We start from the raw sequence: 16,694 nt of genomic DNA on the forward strand, positions 1-16,694 counted from the left end.
GTGTGAGGCTCGAACTCACGACCTTCAGATTATGAGACTGACACGCTACCTACTGCGCTAACGAGGCAAGCTGTACCTGCAGATCTGCAGAAGTTTATTGTGCATAGCAGAAAACTTTTTTTTTTCATAATGTCACTGAGACATTAGAGCATCTTTTCCCATATGGTCTAGCGGTTAGGATTCCTGGCTCTCACCCAGGTGGCCCGGGTTTGACTCCCGGTATGGGAATGCATCTTTATCTTAGCTACTGCCACCATTCAAAGACTGACACGTGTTTTTCAATCAAAAATGTTTCTGGTAGATTTTCACTTTGCAACAAAAATACTTAACATTGGCGATGCATTATGACTTTTGCAAAAGATTTCCTTTTGTTTCATAGCTTAAGCCTTTTTCAACTACACAGTTTTACACAAAAGTGTCAAGGGACTCAACAAGCCATGTGTCCTGTCTGTCATTAGGGCTCCCATGTTCTTTCTAATCGGAAACAGTTTAGAACTGAATTGGAAAGTTCAGAGTTAGTGACAAAATCTCTTGAGAAAAGGAGGATGCCACGTGTGAGCAAAAAACTCATGATCTTCAAATTATTCAACTGACGTGCCAAAAACCTTGACCATGTAGCGTGTTTCAGCTCTTGTAATGTTGATGTTTTGTATTCAAAGCAAAACACTCTTTTTTTTTTTTTTTTTACACCTGTCTTGCTGTTTACTGTACTGCTTACACCATGTGGAGAAAGACTTAGTTAGTATTCCTGGTTGACTGGTTCGATTCCTGCTATGGGAGAGACTTTTTTTTGGGGACTAGTGTCCACATTCCAAAGCCAACACGTGCCTTGCAGACAGAATCAGTTTAGGTTGGAACTGCTCTTTGCAGCCAAAAATGCAGACCACCAGGTTGTTTGGATATTTATTTGCACAAAAGCTTATTTGATGTCATATCTCAAACCATTCATATCTCTCACTTTTAATTCCTGGGTGTTAAGGGACTCAACAAGCCTTTATCCCTGTTTGTCATTGGAGCTCCCCTTCCATCAATTGGTGATATTTTGCTACTGAATGGAAAAGAGCTGTGACTCTCTAGCCAAGATGGTTGCAAAATCAGTTAAGGAAACACGGTACCAGTGCCCCATGTGAGAATCGAACTCATGACCTTCAGATTACGAGACTGACGCGCTACCTGCTGCGCTAACGAGGCAAAATGCACGTAATAATCTGCGGAAGTTGCTTGTGCAAAGCAGTACACCTCTTTTTTTTCATATTGTAAGTGAGCTGGCAGTACATCTTCTCCCATATGGTCTAGCGGTTAGGATTCCTGGTTTTCACCCAGGCGGCCTGGGTTCGACTCCTGGTATGGGAACGCATCCTTTTCTGCACCGCTGCCAACATTCAAAAACTGACGCGTGTTTTTTAGTCAAACGTATTTCAAGTAGGATTTGTTTTTTTCAGGCAAAAATGCTGAACGCCCGCGTTTTGGCACTTCATTCTGACCCTTCACACAAGATTCAATTTGGATTCGTAGCTCAACTCATTCTCAACCACCCCTTTTTACACTAAAGTGTCAAGGGACTCAACAACTCATGGGTCCGGTAAGTTATTTGGATTCCCATTTCCTTTCTAATGGAAAATGTTGTAGAATTGAATGGAAAAGTTCTAAGTTGGTGACAAAATCTCTCGAGAAAAGGAGGGAACAGTGCCCCGTGTGAGGCTCGAACTCACGACATTCAGATTATGAGACTGACACGCTACCTACTGCGCTAACGAGGCAAGCTGTACCTGCAGATCTGCAGAAGTTTATTGTGCATAGCAGAAAACTTTTTTTTTTCATAATGTCACTGAGACATTAGAGCATCTTTTCCCATATGGTCTAGCGGTTAGGATTCCTGGCTCTCACCCAGGTGGCCGGGGTTTGACTCCCGGTATGGGAATGCATCTTTATCTTAGCTACTGCCACCATTCAAAGACTGACACGTGTTTTTCAATCAAAAATGTTTCTGGTAGATTTTCACTTTGCAACAAAAATACTTAACATTGGCGATGCATTATGACTTTTGCAAAAGATTTCCTTTTGTTTCATAGCTTAAGCCTTTTTCAACTACACAGTTTTACACAAAAGTGTCAAGGGACTCAACAAGCCATGTGTCCTGTCTGTCATTAGGGCTCCCATGTTCTTTCTAATCGGAAACAGTTTAGAACTGAATTGGAAAGTTCAGAGTTAGTGACAAAATCTCTTGAGAAAAGGAGGATGCCACGTGTGAGCAAAAAACTCATGATCTTCAAATTATTCAACTGACGTGCCAAAAACCTTGACCATGTAGCGTGTTTCAGCTCTTGTAATGTTGATGTTTTGTATTCAAAGCAAAACACTCTTTTTTTTTTTTTTTTTTACACCTGTCTTGCTGTTTACTGTACTGCTTACACCATGTGGAGAAAGACTTAGTTAGTATTCCTGGTTGACTGGTTCGATTCCTGCTATGGGAGAGACTTTTTTTTGGGGACTAGTGTCCACATTCCAAAGCCAACACGTGCCTTGCAGACAGAATCAGTTTAGGTTGGAACTGCTCTTTGCAGCCAAAAATGCAGACCACCAGGTTGTTTGGATATTTATTTGCACAAAAGCTTATTTGATGTCATATCTCAAACCATTCATATCTCTCACTTTTAATTCCTGGGTGTTAAGGGACTCAACAAGCCTTTATCCCTGTTTGTCATTGGAGCTCCCCTTCCATCAATTGGTGATATTTTGCTACTGAATGGAAAAGAGCTGTGACTCTCTAGCCAAGATGGTTGCAAAATCAGTTAAGGAAACACGGTACCAGTGCCCCATGTGAGAATCGAACTCATGACCTTCAGATTACGAGACTGACGCGCTACCTGCTGCGCTAACGAGGCAAAATGCACGTAATAATCTGCGGAAGTTGCTTGTGCAAAGCAGTACACCTCTTTTTTTTCATATTGTAAGTGAGCTGGCAGTACATCTTCTCCCATATGGTCTAGCGGTTAGGATTCCTGGTTTTCACCCAGGCGGCCTGGGTTCGACTCCTGGTATGGGAACGCATCCTTTTCTGCACCGCTGCCAACATTCAAAAACTGACGCGTGTTTTTTAGTCAAACGTATTTCAAGTAGGATTTGTTTTTTTCAGGCAAAAATGCTGAACGCCCGCGTTTTGGCACTTCATTCTGACCCTTCACACAAGATTCAATTTGGATTCGTAGCTCAACTCATTCTCAACCACCCCTTTTTACACTAAAGTGTCAAGGGACTCAACAACTCATGGGTCCGGTAAGTTATTTGGATTCCCATTTCCTTTCTAATGGAAAAAGTTGTAGAATTGAATGGAAAAGTTCTAAGTTGGTGACAAAATCTCTCGAGAAAAGGAGGGAACAGTGCCCCGTGTGAGGCTCGAACTCACGACCTTCAGATTATGAGACTGACACGCTACCTACTGCGCTAACGAGGCAAGCTGTACCTGCAGATCTGCAGAAGTTTATTGTGCATAGCAGAAAACTTTTTTTTTTCATAATGTCACTGAGACATTAGAGCATCTTTTCCCATATGGTCTAGCGGTTAGGATTCCTGGCTCTCACCCAGGTGGCCCGGGTTTGACTCCTGGTATGGGAATGCATCTTTATCTTAGCTACTGCCACCATTCAAAGACTGACACGTGTTTTTCAATCAAAAATGTTTCTGGTAGATTTTCACTTTGCAACAAAAATACTTAACATTGGCGATGCATTATGACTTTTGCAAAAGATTTCCTTTTGTTTCATAGCTTAAGCCTTTTTCAACTACACAGTTTTACACAAAAGTGTCAAGGGACTCAACAAGCCATGTGTCCTGTCTGTCATTAGGGCTCCCATGTTCTTTCTAATCGGAAACAGTTTAGAACTGAATTGGAAAGTTCAGAGTTAGTGACAAAATCTCTTGAGAAAAGGAGGATGCCACGTGTGAGCAAAAAACTCATGATCTTCAAATTATTCAACTGACGTGCCAAAAACCTTGACCATGTAGCGTGTTTCAGCTCTTGTAATGTTGATGTTTTGTATTCAAAGCAAAACACTCTTTTTTTTTTTTTTTTTACACCTGTCTTGCTGTTTACTGTACTGCTTACACCATGTGGAGAAAGACTTAGTTAGTATTCCTGGTTGACTGGTTCAATTCCTGCTATGGGAGAGACTTTTTTTTGGGGACTAGTGTCCACATTCCAAAGCCAACACGTGCCTTGCAGACAGAATCAGTTTAGGTTGGAACTGCTCTTTGCAGCCAAAAATGCAGACCACCAGGTTTTTTGGATATTTATTTGCACAAAAGCTTATTTGATGTCATATCTCAAACCATTCATATCTCTCACTTTTAATTCCTGGGTGTTAAGGGACTCAACAAGCCTTTATCCCTGTTTGTCATTGGAGCTCCCCTTCCATCAATTGGTGATATTTTGCTACTGAATGGAAAAGAGCTGTGACTCTCTAGCCAAGATGGTTGCAAAATCAGTTAAGGAAACACGGTACCAGTGCCCCATGTGAGAATCGAACTCATGACCTTCAGATTACGAGACTGACGCGCTACCTGCTGCGCTAACGAGGCAAAATGCACGTAATAATCTGCGGAAGTTGCTTGTGCAAAGCAGTACACCTCTTTTTTTTCATATTGTAAGTGAGCTGGCAGTACATCTTCTCCCATATGGTCTAGCGGTTAGGATTCCTGGTTTTCACCCAGGCGGCCTGGGTTCGACTCCTGGTATGGGAACGCATCCTTTTCTGCACCGCTGCCAACATTCAAAAACTGACGCGTGTTTTTTAGTCAAACGTATTTCAAGTAGGATTTGTTTTTTTCAGGCAAAAATGCTGAACGCCCGCGTTTTGGCACTTCATTCTGACCCTTCACACAAGATTCAATTTGGATTCGTAGCTCAACTCATTCTCAACCACCCCTTTTTACACTAAAGTGTCAAGGGACTCAACAACTCATGGGTCCGGTAAGTTATTTGGATTCCCATTTCCTTTCTAATGGAAAAAGTTGTAGAATTGAATGGAAAAGTTCTAAGTTGGTGACAAAATCTCTCGAGAAAAGGAGGGAACAGTGCCCCGTGTGAGGCTCGAACTCACGACCTTCAGATTATGAGACTGACACGCTACCTACTGCGCTAACGAGGCAAGCTGTACCTGCAGATCTGCAGAAGTTTATTGTGCATAGCAGAAAACTTTTTTTTTTCATAATGTCACTGAGACATTAGAGCATCTTTTCCCATATGGTCTAGCGGTTAGGATTCCTGGCTCTCACCCAGGTGGCCCGGGTTTGACTCCCGGTATGGGAATGCATCTTTATCTTAGCTACTGCCACCATTCAAAGACTGACACGTGTTTTTCAATCAAAAATGTTTCTGGTAGATTTTCACTTTGCAACAAAAATACTTAACATTGGCGATGCATTATGACTTTTGCAAAAGATTTCCTTTTGTTTCATAGCTTAAGCCTTTTTCAACTACACAGTTTTACACAAAAGTGTCAAGGGACTCAACAAGCCATGTGTCCTGTCTGTCATTAGGGCTCCCATGTTCTTTCTAATCGGAAACAGTTTAGAACTGAATTGGAAAGTTCAGAGTTAGTGACAAAATCTCTTGAGAAAAGGAGGATGCCACGTGTGAGCAAAAAACTCATGATCTTCAAATTATTCAACTGACGTGCCAAAAACCTTGACCATGTAGCGTGTTTCAGCTCTTGTAATGTTGATGTTTTGTATTCAAAGCAAAACACTCTTTTTTTTTTTTTTTTTACACCTGTCTTGCTGTTTACTGTACTGCTTACACCATGTGGAGAAAGACTTAGTTAGTATTCCTGGTTGACTGGTTCGATTCCTGCTATGGGAGAGACTTTTTTTTGGGGACTAGTGTCCACATTCCAAAGCCAACACGTGCCTTGCAGACAGAATCAGTTTAGGTTGGAACTGCTCTTTGCAGCCAAAAATGCAGACCACCAGGTTTTTTGGATATTTATTTGCACAAAAGCTTATTTGATGTCATATCTCAAACCATTCATATCTCTCACTTTTAATTCCTGGGTGTTAAGGGACTCAACAAGCCTTTATCCCTGTTTGTCATTGGAGCTCCCCTTCCATCAATTGGTGATATTTTGCTACTGAATGGAAAAGAGCTGTGACTCTCTAGCCAAGATGGTTGCAAAATCAGTTAAGGAAACACGGTACCAGTGCCCCATGTGAGAATCGAACTCATGACCTTCAGATTACGAGACTGACGCGCTACCTGCTGCGCTAACGAGGCAAAATGCACGTAATAATCTGCGGAAGTTGCTTGTGCAAAGCAGTACACCTCTTTTTTTTCATATTGTAAGTGAGCTGGCAGTACATCTTCTCCCATATGGTCTAGCGGTTAGGATTCCTGGTTTTCACCCAGGCGGCCTGGGTTCGACTCCTGGTATGGGAACGCATCCTTTTCTGCACCGCTGCCAACATTCAAAAACTGACGCGTGTTTTTTAGTCAAACGTATTTCAAGTAGGATTTGTTTTTTTCAGGCAAAAATGCTGAACGCCCGCGTTTTGGCACTTCATTCTGACCCTTCACACAAGATTCAATTTGGATTCGTAGCTCAACTCATTCTCAACCACCCCTTTTTACACTAAAGTGTCAAGGGACTCAACAACTCATGGGTCCGGTAAGTTATTTGGATTCCCATTTCCTTTCTAATGGAAAAAGTTGTAGAATTGAATGGAAAAGTTCTAAGTTGGTGACAAAATCTCTCGAGAAAAGGAGGGAACAGTGCCCCGTGTGAGGCTCGAACTCACGACCTTCAGATTATGAGACTGACACGCTACCTACTGCGCTAACGAGGCAAGCTGTACCTGCAGATCTGCAGAAGTTTATTGTGCATAGCAGAAAACTTTTTTTTTTCATAATGTCACTGAGACATTAGAGCATCTTTTCCCATATGGTCTAGCGGTTAGGATTCCTGGCTCTCACCCAGGTGGCCCGGGTTTGACTCCCGGTATGGGAATGCATCTTTATCTTAGCTACTGCCACCATTCAAAGACTGACACGTGTTTTTCAATCAAAAATGTTTCTGGTAGATTTTCACTTTGCAACAAAAATACTTAACATTGGCGATGCATTATGACTTTTGCAAAAGATTTCCTTTTGTTTCATAGCTTAAGCCTTTTTCAACTACACAGTTTTACACAAAAGTGTCAAGGGACTCAACAAGCCATGTGTCCTGTCTGTCATTAGGGCTCCCATGTTCTTTCTAATCGGAAACAGTTTAGAACTGAATTGGAAAGTTCAGAGTTAGTGACAAAATCTCTTGAGAAAAGGAGGATGCCACGTGTGAGCAAAAAACTCATGATCTTCAAATTATTCAACTGACGTGCCAAAAACCTTGACCATGTAGCGTGTTTCAGCTCTTGTAATGTTGATGTTTTGTATTCAAAGCAAAACACTCTTTTTATTTTTTTTTTTACACCTGTCTTGCTGTTTACTGTACTGCTTACACCATGTGGAGAAAGACTTAGTTAGTATTCCTGGTTGACTGGTTCGATTCCTGCTATGGGAGAGACTTTTTTTTGGGGACTAGTGTCCACATTCCAAAGCCAACACGTGCCTTGCAGACAGAATCAGTTTAGGTTGGAACTGCTCTTTGCAGCCAAAAATGCAGACCACCAGGTTGTTTGGATATTTATTTGCACAAAAGCTTATTTGATGTCATATCTCAAACCATTCATATCTCTCACTTTTAATTCCTGGGTGTTAAGGGACTCAACAAGCCTTTATCCCTGTTTGTCATTGGAGCTCCCCTTCCATCAATTGGTGATATTTTGCTACTGAATGGAAAAGAGCTGTGACTCTCTAGCCAAGATGGTTGCAAAATCAGTTAAGGAAACACGGTACCAGTGCCCCATGTGAGAATCGAACTCATGACCTTCAGATTACGAGACTGACGCGCTACCTGCTGCGCTAACGAGGCAAAATGCACGTAATAATCTGCGGAAGTTGCTTGTGCAAAGCAGTACACCTCTTTTTTTTCATATTGTAAGTGAGCTGGCAGTACATCTTCTCCCATATGGTCTAGCGGTTAGGATTCCTGGTTTTCACCCAGGCGGCCTGGGTTCGACTCCTGGTATGGGAACGCATCCTTTTCTGCACCGCTGCCAACATTCAAAAACTGACGCGTGTTTTTTAGTCAAACGTATTTCAAGTAGGATTTGTTTTTTTCAGGCAAAAATGCTGAACGCCCGCGTTTTGGCACTTCATTCTGACCCTTCACACAAGATTCAATTTGGATTCGTAGCTCAACTCATTCTCAACCACCCCTTTTTACACTAAAGTGTCAAGGGACTCAACAACTCATGGGTCCGGTAAGTTATTTGGATTCCCATTTCCTTTCTAATGGAAAAAGTTGTAGAATTGAATGGAAAAGTTCTAAGTTGGTGACAAAATCTCTCGAGAAAAGGAGGGAACAGTGCCCCGTGTGAGGCTCGAACTCACGACCTTCAGATTATGAGACTGACACGCTACCTACTGCGCTAACGAGGCAAGCTGTACCTGCAGATCTGCAGAAGTTTATTGTGCATAGCAGAAAACTTTTTTTTTTCATAATGTCACTGAGACATTAGAGCATCTTTTCCCATATGGTCTAGCGGTTAGGATTCCTGGCTCTCACCCAGGTGGCCCGGGTTTGACTCCCGGTATGGGAATGCATCTTTATCTTAGCTACTGCCACCATTCAAAGACTGACACGTGTTTTTCAATCAAAAATGTTTCTGGTAGATTTTCACTTTGCAACAAAAATACTTAACATTGGCGATGCATTATGACTTTTGCAAAAGATTTCCTTTTGTTTCATAGCTTAAGCCTTTTTCAACTACACAGTTTTACACAAAAGTGTCAAGGGACTCAACAAGCCATGTGTCCTGTCTGTCATTAGGGCTCCCATGTTCTTTCTAATCGGAAACAGTTTAGAACTGAATTGGAAAGTTCAGAGTTAGTGACAAAATCTCTTGAGAAAAGGAGGATGCCACGTGTGAGCAAAAAACTCATGATCTTCAAATTATTCAACTGACGTGCCAAAAACCTTGACCATGTAGCGTGTTTCAGCTCTTGTAATGTTGATGTTTTGTATTCAAAGCAAAACACTCTTTTTTTTTTTTTTTTACACCTGTCTTGCTGTTTACTGTACTGCTTACACCATGTGGAGAAAGACTTAGTTAGTATTCCTGGTTGACTGGTTCGATTCCTGCTATGGGAGAGACTTTTTTTTGGGGACTAGTGTCCACATTCCAAAGCCAACACGTGCCTTGCAGACAGAATCAGTTTAGGTTGGAACTGCTCTTTGCAGCCAAAAATGCAGACCACCAGGTTGTTTGGATATTTATTTGCACAAAAGCTTATTTGATGTCATATCTCAAACCATTCATATCTCTCACTTTTAATTCCTGGGTGTTAAGGGACTCAACAAGCCTTTATCCCTGTTTGTCATTGGAGCTCCCCTTCCATCAATTGGTGATATTTTGCTACTGAATGGAAAAGAGCTGTGACTCTCTAGCCAAGATGGTTGCAAAATCAGTTAAGGAAACACGGTACCAGTGCCCCATGTGAGAATCGAACTCATGACCTTCAGATTACGAGACTGACGCGCTACCTGCTGCGCTAACGAGGCAAAATGCACGTAATAATCTGCGGAAGTTGCTTGTGCAAAGCAGTACACCTCTTTTTTTTCATATTGTAAGTGAGCTGGCAGTACATCTTCTCCCATATGGTCTAGCGGTTAGGATTCCTGGTTTTCACCCAGGCGGCCTGGGTTCGACTCCTGGTATGGGAACGCATCCTTTTCTGCACCGCTGCCAACATTCAAAAACTGACGCGTGTTTTTTAGTCAAACGTATATCAAGTAGGATTTGTTTTTTTCAGGCAGAAAATGCTGAACGCCCGCGTTTTGGCACTTCATTCTGACCCTTCACACAAGATTCAATTTGGATTCGTAGCTCAACTCATTCTCAACCACCCCTTTTTACACTAAAGTGTCAAGGGACTCAACAACTCATGAGTCTGGTAAGTTATTTGGATTCCCATTTCCTTTCTAATGGAAAAAGTTGTAGAATTGAATCTAAAAGTTCTAAGTTGGTGACAAAATCTCTCGAGAAAAGGAGGGAACAGTGCCCCGTGTGAGGCTCGAACTCACGACCTTCAGATTATGAGACTGACACGCTACCTACTGCGCTAACGAGGCAAGCTGTACCTGCAGATCTGCAGAAGTTTATTGTGCATAGCAGAAAACTTTTTTTTTTCATAATGTCACTGAGACATTAGAGCATCTTTTCCCATATGGTCTAGTGGTTAGGATTCCTGGCTCTCACCCAGGTGGCCCGGGTTTGACTCCCGGTATGGGAATGCATCTTTATCTTAGCTACTGCCACCATTCAAAGACTGACACGTGTTTTTCAATCAAAAATGTTTCTGGTAGATTTTCACTTTGCAACAAAAATACTTAACATTGGCGATGCATTATGACTTTTGCAAAAGATTTCCTTTTGTTTCATAGCTTAAGCCTTTTTCAACTACACAGTTTTACACAAAAGTGTCAAGGGACTCAACAAGCCATGTGTCCTGTCTGTCATTAGGGCTCCCATGTTCTTTCTAATCGGAAACAGTTTAGAACTGAATTGGAAAGTTCAGAGTTAGTGACAAAATCTCTTGAGAAAAGGAGGATGCCACGTGTGAGCAAAAAACTCATGATCTTCAAATTATTCAACTGACGTGCCAAAAACCTTGACCATGTAGCGTGTTTCAGCTCTTGTAATGTTGATGTTTTGTATTCAAAGCAAAACACTCTTTTTTTTTTTTTTTTTACACCTGTCTTGCTGTTTACTGTACTGCATACACAATGTGGAGAAAGACTTAGTTAGTATTCCTGGTTGACTGGTTCGATTCCTGCTATGGGAGAGACTTTTTTTTGGGGACTAGTGTCCACATTCCAAAGCCAACACGTGCCTTGCAGACAGAATCAGTTTAGGTTGGAACTGCTCTTTGCAGCCAAAAATGCAGACCACCAGGTTTTTTGGATATTTATTTGCACAAAAGCTTATTTGATGTCATATCTCAAACCATTCATATCTCTCACTTTTAATTCCTGGGTGTTAAGGGACTCAACAAGCCTTTATCCCTGTTTGTCATTGGAGCTCCCCTTCCATCAATTGGTGATATTTTGCTACTGAATGGAAAAGAGCTGTGACTCTCTAGCCAAGATGGTTGCAAAATCAGTTAAGGAAACACGGTACCAGTGCCCCATGTGAGAATCGAACTCATGACCTTCAGATTACGAGACTGACGCGCTACCTGCTGCGCTAACGAGGCAAAATGCACGTAATAATCTGCGGAAGTTGCTTGTGCAAAGCAATACACCTCTTTTTTTTCATATTGTAAGTGAGCTGGCAGTACATCTTCTCCCATATGGTCTAGCGGTTAGGATTCCTGGTTTTCACCCAGGCGGCCTGGGTTCGACTCCTGGTATGGGAACGCATCCTTTTCTGCACCGCTGCCAGCATTCAAAAACTGACGCGTGTTTTTTAGTCAAACGTATTTCAAGTAGGATTTGTTTTTTTCAGGCAAAAATGCTGAACGCCCGCGTTTTGGCACTTCATTCTGACCCTTCACACAAGATTCAATTTGGATTCGTAGCTCAACTCATTCTCAACCACCCCTTTTTACACTAAAGTGTCAAGGGACTCAACAACTCATGGGTCCGGTAAGTTATTTGGATTCCCATTTCCTTTCTAATGGAAAAAGTTGTAGAATTGAATGGAAAAGTTCTAAGTTGGTGACAAAATCTCTCGAGAAAAGGAGGGAACAGTGCCCCGTGTGAGGCTCGAACTCACGACCTTCAGATTATGAGACTGACACGCTACCTACTGCGCTAACGAGGCAAGCTGTACCTGCAGATCTGCAGAAGTTTATTGTGCATAGCAGAAAACTTTTTTTTTTCATAATGTCACTGAGACATTAGAGCATCTTTTCCCATATGGTCTAGCGGTTAGGATTCCTGGCTCTCACCCAGGTGGCCCGGGTTTGACTCCCGGTATGGGAATGCATCTTTATCTTAGCTACTGCCACCATTCAAAGACTGACACGTGTTTTTCAATCAAAAATGTTTCTGGTAGATTTTCACTTTGCAACAAAAATACTTAACATTGGCGATGCATTATGACTTTTGCAAAAGATTTCCTTTTGTTTCATAGCTTAAGCCTTTTTCAACTACACAGTTTTACACAAAAGTGTCAAGGGACTCAACAAGCCATGTGTCCTGTCTGTCATTAGGGCTCCCATGTTCTTTCTAATCGGAAACAGTTTAGAACTGAATTGGAAAGTTCAGAGTTAGTGACAAAATCTCTTGAGAAAAGGAGGATGCCACGTGTGAGCAAAAAACTCATGATCTTCAAATTATTCAACTGACGTGCCAAAAACCTTGACCATGTAGCGTGTTTCAGCTCTTGTAATGTTGATGTTTTGTATTCAAAGCAAAACACTTTTTTTTTTTTTTTTTTACACCTGTCTTGCTGTTTACTGTACTGCTTACACCATGTGGAGAAAGACTTAGTTAGTATTCCTGGTTGACTGGTTCGATTCCTGCTATGGGAGAGACTTTTTTTTGGGGACTAGTGTCCACATTCCAAAGCCAACACGTGCCTTGCAGACAGAATCAGTTTAGGTTGGAACTGCTCTTTGCAGCCAAAAATGCAGACCACCAGGTTTTTTGGATATTTATTTGCACAAAAGCTTATTTGATGTCATATCTCAAACCATTCATATCTCTCACTTTTAATTCCTGGGTGTTAAGGGACTCAACAAGCCTTTATCCCTGTTTGTCATTGGAGCTCCCCTTCCATCAATTGGTGATATTTTGCTACTGAATGGAAAAGAGCTGTGACTCTCTAGCCAAGATGGTTGCAAAATCAGTTAAGGAAACACGGTACCAGTGCCCCATGTGAGAATCGAACTCATGACCTTCAGATTACGAGACTGACGCGCTACCTGCTGCGCTAACGAGGCAAAATGCACGTAATAATCTGCGGAAGTTGCTTGTGCAAAGCAGTACACCTCTTTTTTTTCATATTGTAAGTGAGCTGGCAGTACGTCTTCTCCCATATGGTCTAGCGGTTAGGATTCCTGGTTTTCACCCAGGCGGCCTGGGTTCGACTCCTGGTATGGGAACGCATCCTTTTCTGCACCGCTGCCAACATTCAAAAACTGACGCGTGTTTTTTAGTCAAACGTATTTCAAGTAGGATTTGTTTTTTTCAGGCAAAAATGCTGAACGCCCGCGTTTTGGCACTTCATTCTGACCCTTCACACAAGATTCAATTTGGATTCGTAGCTCAACTCATTCTCAACCACCCCTTTTTACACTAAAGTGTCAAGGGACTCAACAACTCATGGGTCCGGTAAGTTATTTGGATTCCCATTTCCTTTCTAATGGAAAAAGTTGTAGAATTGAATGGAAAAGTTCTAAGTTGGTGACAAAATCTCTCGAGAAAAGGAGGGAACAGTGCCCCGTGTGAGGCTCGAACTCACGACCTTCAGATTATGAGACTGACACGCTACCTACTGCGCTAACGAGGCAAGCTGTACCTGCAGATCTGCAGAAGTTTATTGTGCATAGCAGAAAACTTTTTTTTTTCATAATGTCACTGAGACATTAGAGCATCTTTTCCCATATGGTCTAGCGGTTAGGATTCCTGGCTCTCACCCAGGTGGCCCGGGTTTGACTCCCGGTATGGGAATGCATCTTTATCTTAGCTACTGCCACCATTCAAAGACTGACACGTGTTTTTCAATCAAAAATGTTTCTGGTAGATTTTCACTTTGCAACAAAAATACTTAACATTGGCGATGCATTATGACTTTTGCAAAAGATTTCCTTTTGTTTCATAGCTTAAGCCTTTTTCAACTACACAGTTTTACACAAAAGTGTCAAGGGACTCAACAAGCCATGTGTCCTGTCTGTCATTAGGGCTCCCATGTTCTTTCTAATCGGAAACAGTTTAGAACTGAATTGGAAAGTTCAGAGTTAGTGACAAAATCTCTTGAGAAAAGGAGGATGCCACGTGTGAGCAAAAAACTCATGATCTTCAAATTATTCAACTGACGTGCCAAAAACCTTGACCATGTAGCGTGTTTCAGCTCTTGTAATGTTGATGTTTTGTATTCAAAGCAAAACACTCTTTTTTTTTTTTTTTTTACACCTGTCTTGCTGTTTACTGTACTGCTTACACCATGTGGAGAAAGACTTAGTTAGTATTCCTGGTTGACTGGTTCGATTCCTGCTATGGGAGAGACTTTTTTTTGGGGACTAGTGTCCACATTCCAAAGCCCACACGTGCCTTGCAGACAGAATCAGTTTAGGTTGGAACTGCTCTTTGCAGCCAAAAATGCAGACCACCAGGTTTTTTGGATATTTATTTGCACAAAAGCTTATTTGATGTCATATCTCAAACCATTCATATCTCTCACTTTTAATTCCTGGGTGTTAAGGGACTCAACAAGCCTTTATCCCTGTTTGTCATTGGAGCTCCCCTTCCATCAATTGGTGATATTTTGCTACTGAATGGAAAAGAGCTGTGACTCTCTAGCCAAGATGGTTGCAAAATCAGTTAAGGAAACACGGTACCAGTGCCCCATGTGAGAATCGAACTCATGACCTTCAGATTACGAGACTGACGCGCTACCTGCTGCGCTAACGAGGCAAAATGCACGTAATAATCTGCGGAAGTTGCTTGTGCAAAGCAGTACACCTCTTTTTTTTCATATTGTAAGTGAGCTGGCAGTACATCTTCTCCCATATGGTCTAGCGGTTAGGATTCCTGGTTTTCACCCAGGCGGCCTGGGTTCGACTCCTGGTATGGGAACGCATCCTTTTCTGCACCGCTGCCAACATTCAAAAACTGACGCGTGTTTTTTAGTCAAACGTATTTCAAGTAGGATTTGTTTTTTTCAGGCAAAAATGCTGAACGCCCGCATTTTGGCACTTCATTCTGACCCTTCACACAAGATTCAATTTGGATTCGTAGCTCAACTCATTCTCAACCACCCCTTTTTACACTAAAGTGTCAAGGGACTCAACAACTCATGGGTCCGGTAAGTTATTTGGATTCCCATTTCCTTTCTAATGGAAAAAGTTGTAGAATTGAATGGAAAAGTTCTAAGTTGGTGACAAAATCTCTCGAGAAAAGGAGGGAACAGTGCCCCGTGTGAGGCTCGAACTCACGACTTTCAGATTATGAGACTGACACGCTACCTACTGCGCTAACGAGGCAAGCTGTACCTGCAGATCTGCAGAAGTTTATTGTGCATAGCAGAAAACTTTTTTTTTTCATAATGTCACTGAGACATTAGAGCATCTTTTCCCATATGGTCTAGCGGTTAGGATTCCTGGCTCTCACCCAGGTGGCCCGGGTTTGACTCCCGGTATGGGAATGCATCTTTATCTTAGCTACTGCCACCATTCAAAGACTGACACGTGTTTTTCAATCAAAAATGTTTCTGGTAGATTTTCACTTTGCAACAAAAATACTTAACATTGGCGATGCATTATGACTTTTGCAAAAGATTTCCTTTTGTTTCATAGCTTAAGCCTTTTTCAACTACACAGTTTTACACAAAAGTGTCAAGGGACTCAACAAGCCATGTGTCCTGTCTGTCATTAGGGCTCCCATGTTCTTTCTAATCGGAAACAGTTTAGAACTGAATTGGAAAGTTCAGAGTTAGTGACAAAATCTCTTGAGAAAAGGAGGATGCCACGTGTGAGCAAAAAACTCATGATCTTCAAATTATTCAACTGACGTGCCAAAAACCTTGACCATGTAGCGTGTTTCAGCTCTTGTAATGTTGATGTTTTGTATTCAAAGCAAAACACTCTTTTTTTTTTTTTTTTTTTTTTTTTTTACACCTGTCTTGCTGTTTACTGTACTGCTTACACCATGTGGAGAAAGACTTAGTTAGTATTCCTGGTTGACTGGTTCGATTCCTGCTATGGGAGAGACTTTTTTTTGGGGACTAGTGTCCACATTCCAAAGCCAACACGTGCCTTGCAGACAGAATCAGTTTAGGTTGGAACTGCTCTTTGCAGCCAAAAATGCAGACCACCAGGTTTTTTGGATATTTATTTGCACAAAAGCTTATTTGATGTCATATCTCAAACCATTCATATCTCTCACTTTTAATTCCTGGGTGTTAAGGGACTCAACAAGCCTTTATCCCTGTTTGTCATTGGAGCTCCCCTTCCATCAATTGGTGATATTTTGCTACTGAATGGAAAAGAGCTGTGACTCTCTAGCCAAGATGGTTGCAAAATCAGTTAAGGAAACACGGTACCAGTGCCCCATGTGAGAATCGAACTCATGACCTTCAGATTACGAGACTGACGCGCTACCTGCTGCGCTAACGAGGCAAAATGCACGTAATAATCTGCGGAAGTTGCTTGTGCAAAGCAGTACACCTCTTTTTTTTCATATTGTAAGTGAGCTGGCAGTACATCTTCTCCCATATGGTCTAGCGGTTAGGATTCCTGGTTTTCACCCAGGCGGCCTGGGTTCGACTCCTGGTATGGGAACGCGTCCTTTTCTGCACCGCTGCCAACATTCAAAAACTGACGCGTGTTTTTTAGTCAAACGTATTTCAAGTAGGATTTGTTTTTTTCAGGCAAA

The 16,694-nt window shown here is 41.8% G+C and overlaps 10 non-coding genes across 10 annotated transcripts; all 10 read left to right on the forward strand.

Annotated features, from left to right (window-relative positions):
* Positions 1 to 1,281: 1,281 nt before the first annotated feature.
* Positions 1,282 to 1,353, forward strand: TRNAE-UUC (transfer RNA glutamic acid (anticodon UUC)). The gene has a single exon. It is a non-coding gene; the product is annotated as a tRNA-Glu (tRNA).
* A 1,622-nt stretch (positions 1,354 to 2,975) lies between these two features.
* On the forward strand, positions 2,976 to 3,047 carry TRNAE-UUC (transfer RNA glutamic acid (anticodon UUC)). The gene has a single exon. It is a non-coding gene; the product is annotated as a tRNA-Glu (tRNA).
* A 1,621-nt stretch (positions 3,048 to 4,668) lies between these two features.
* On the forward strand, positions 4,669 to 4,740 carry TRNAE-UUC (transfer RNA glutamic acid (anticodon UUC)). Its single transcript has one exon. It is a non-coding gene; the product is annotated as a tRNA-Glu (tRNA).
* Positions 4,741 to 6,361: 1,621 nt separating this feature from the next.
* TRNAE-UUC (transfer RNA glutamic acid (anticodon UUC)) lies at positions 6,362 to 6,433 on the forward strand. The gene has a single exon. It is a non-coding gene; the product is annotated as a tRNA-Glu (tRNA).
* Positions 6,434 to 8,054: 1,621 nt separating this feature from the next.
* On the forward strand, positions 8,055 to 8,126 carry TRNAE-UUC (transfer RNA glutamic acid (anticodon UUC)). Its single transcript has one exon. It is a non-coding gene; the product is annotated as a tRNA-Glu (tRNA).
* Positions 8,127 to 9,746: 1,620 nt separating this feature from the next.
* Positions 9,747 to 9,818, forward strand: TRNAE-UUC (transfer RNA glutamic acid (anticodon UUC)). The gene has a single exon. It is a non-coding gene; the product is annotated as a tRNA-Glu (tRNA).
* A 1,622-nt stretch (positions 9,819 to 11,440) lies between these two features.
* TRNAE-UUC (transfer RNA glutamic acid (anticodon UUC)) lies at positions 11,441 to 11,512 on the forward strand. The gene has a single exon. It is a non-coding gene; the product is annotated as a tRNA-Glu (tRNA).
* Positions 11,513 to 13,132: 1,620 nt separating this feature from the next.
* On the forward strand, positions 13,133 to 13,204 carry TRNAE-UUC (transfer RNA glutamic acid (anticodon UUC)). Its single transcript has one exon. It is a non-coding gene; the product is annotated as a tRNA-Glu (tRNA).
* Positions 13,205 to 14,825: 1,621 nt separating this feature from the next.
* Positions 14,826 to 14,897, forward strand: TRNAE-UUC (transfer RNA glutamic acid (anticodon UUC)). The gene has a single exon. It is a non-coding gene; the product is annotated as a tRNA-Glu (tRNA).
* A 1,631-nt stretch (positions 14,898 to 16,528) lies between these two features.
* TRNAE-UUC (transfer RNA glutamic acid (anticodon UUC)) lies at positions 16,529 to 16,600 on the forward strand. Its single transcript has one exon. It is a non-coding gene; the product is annotated as a tRNA-Glu (tRNA).
* The last annotated feature ends 94 nt before the right edge of the window (positions 16,601 to 16,694 follow it).

The sequence above is a fragment of the Phyllobates terribilis genome, unplaced genomic scaffold, assembly GCF_046119375.1.
Source record: "Phyllobates terribilis strain yellow unplaced genomic scaffold, ASM4611937v1 Scaffold_11__3_contigs__length_659146591, whole genome shotgun sequence".
Lineage (NCBI taxonomy): Eukaryota > Metazoa > Chordata > Amphibia > Anura > Dendrobatidae > Phyllobates > Phyllobates terribilis.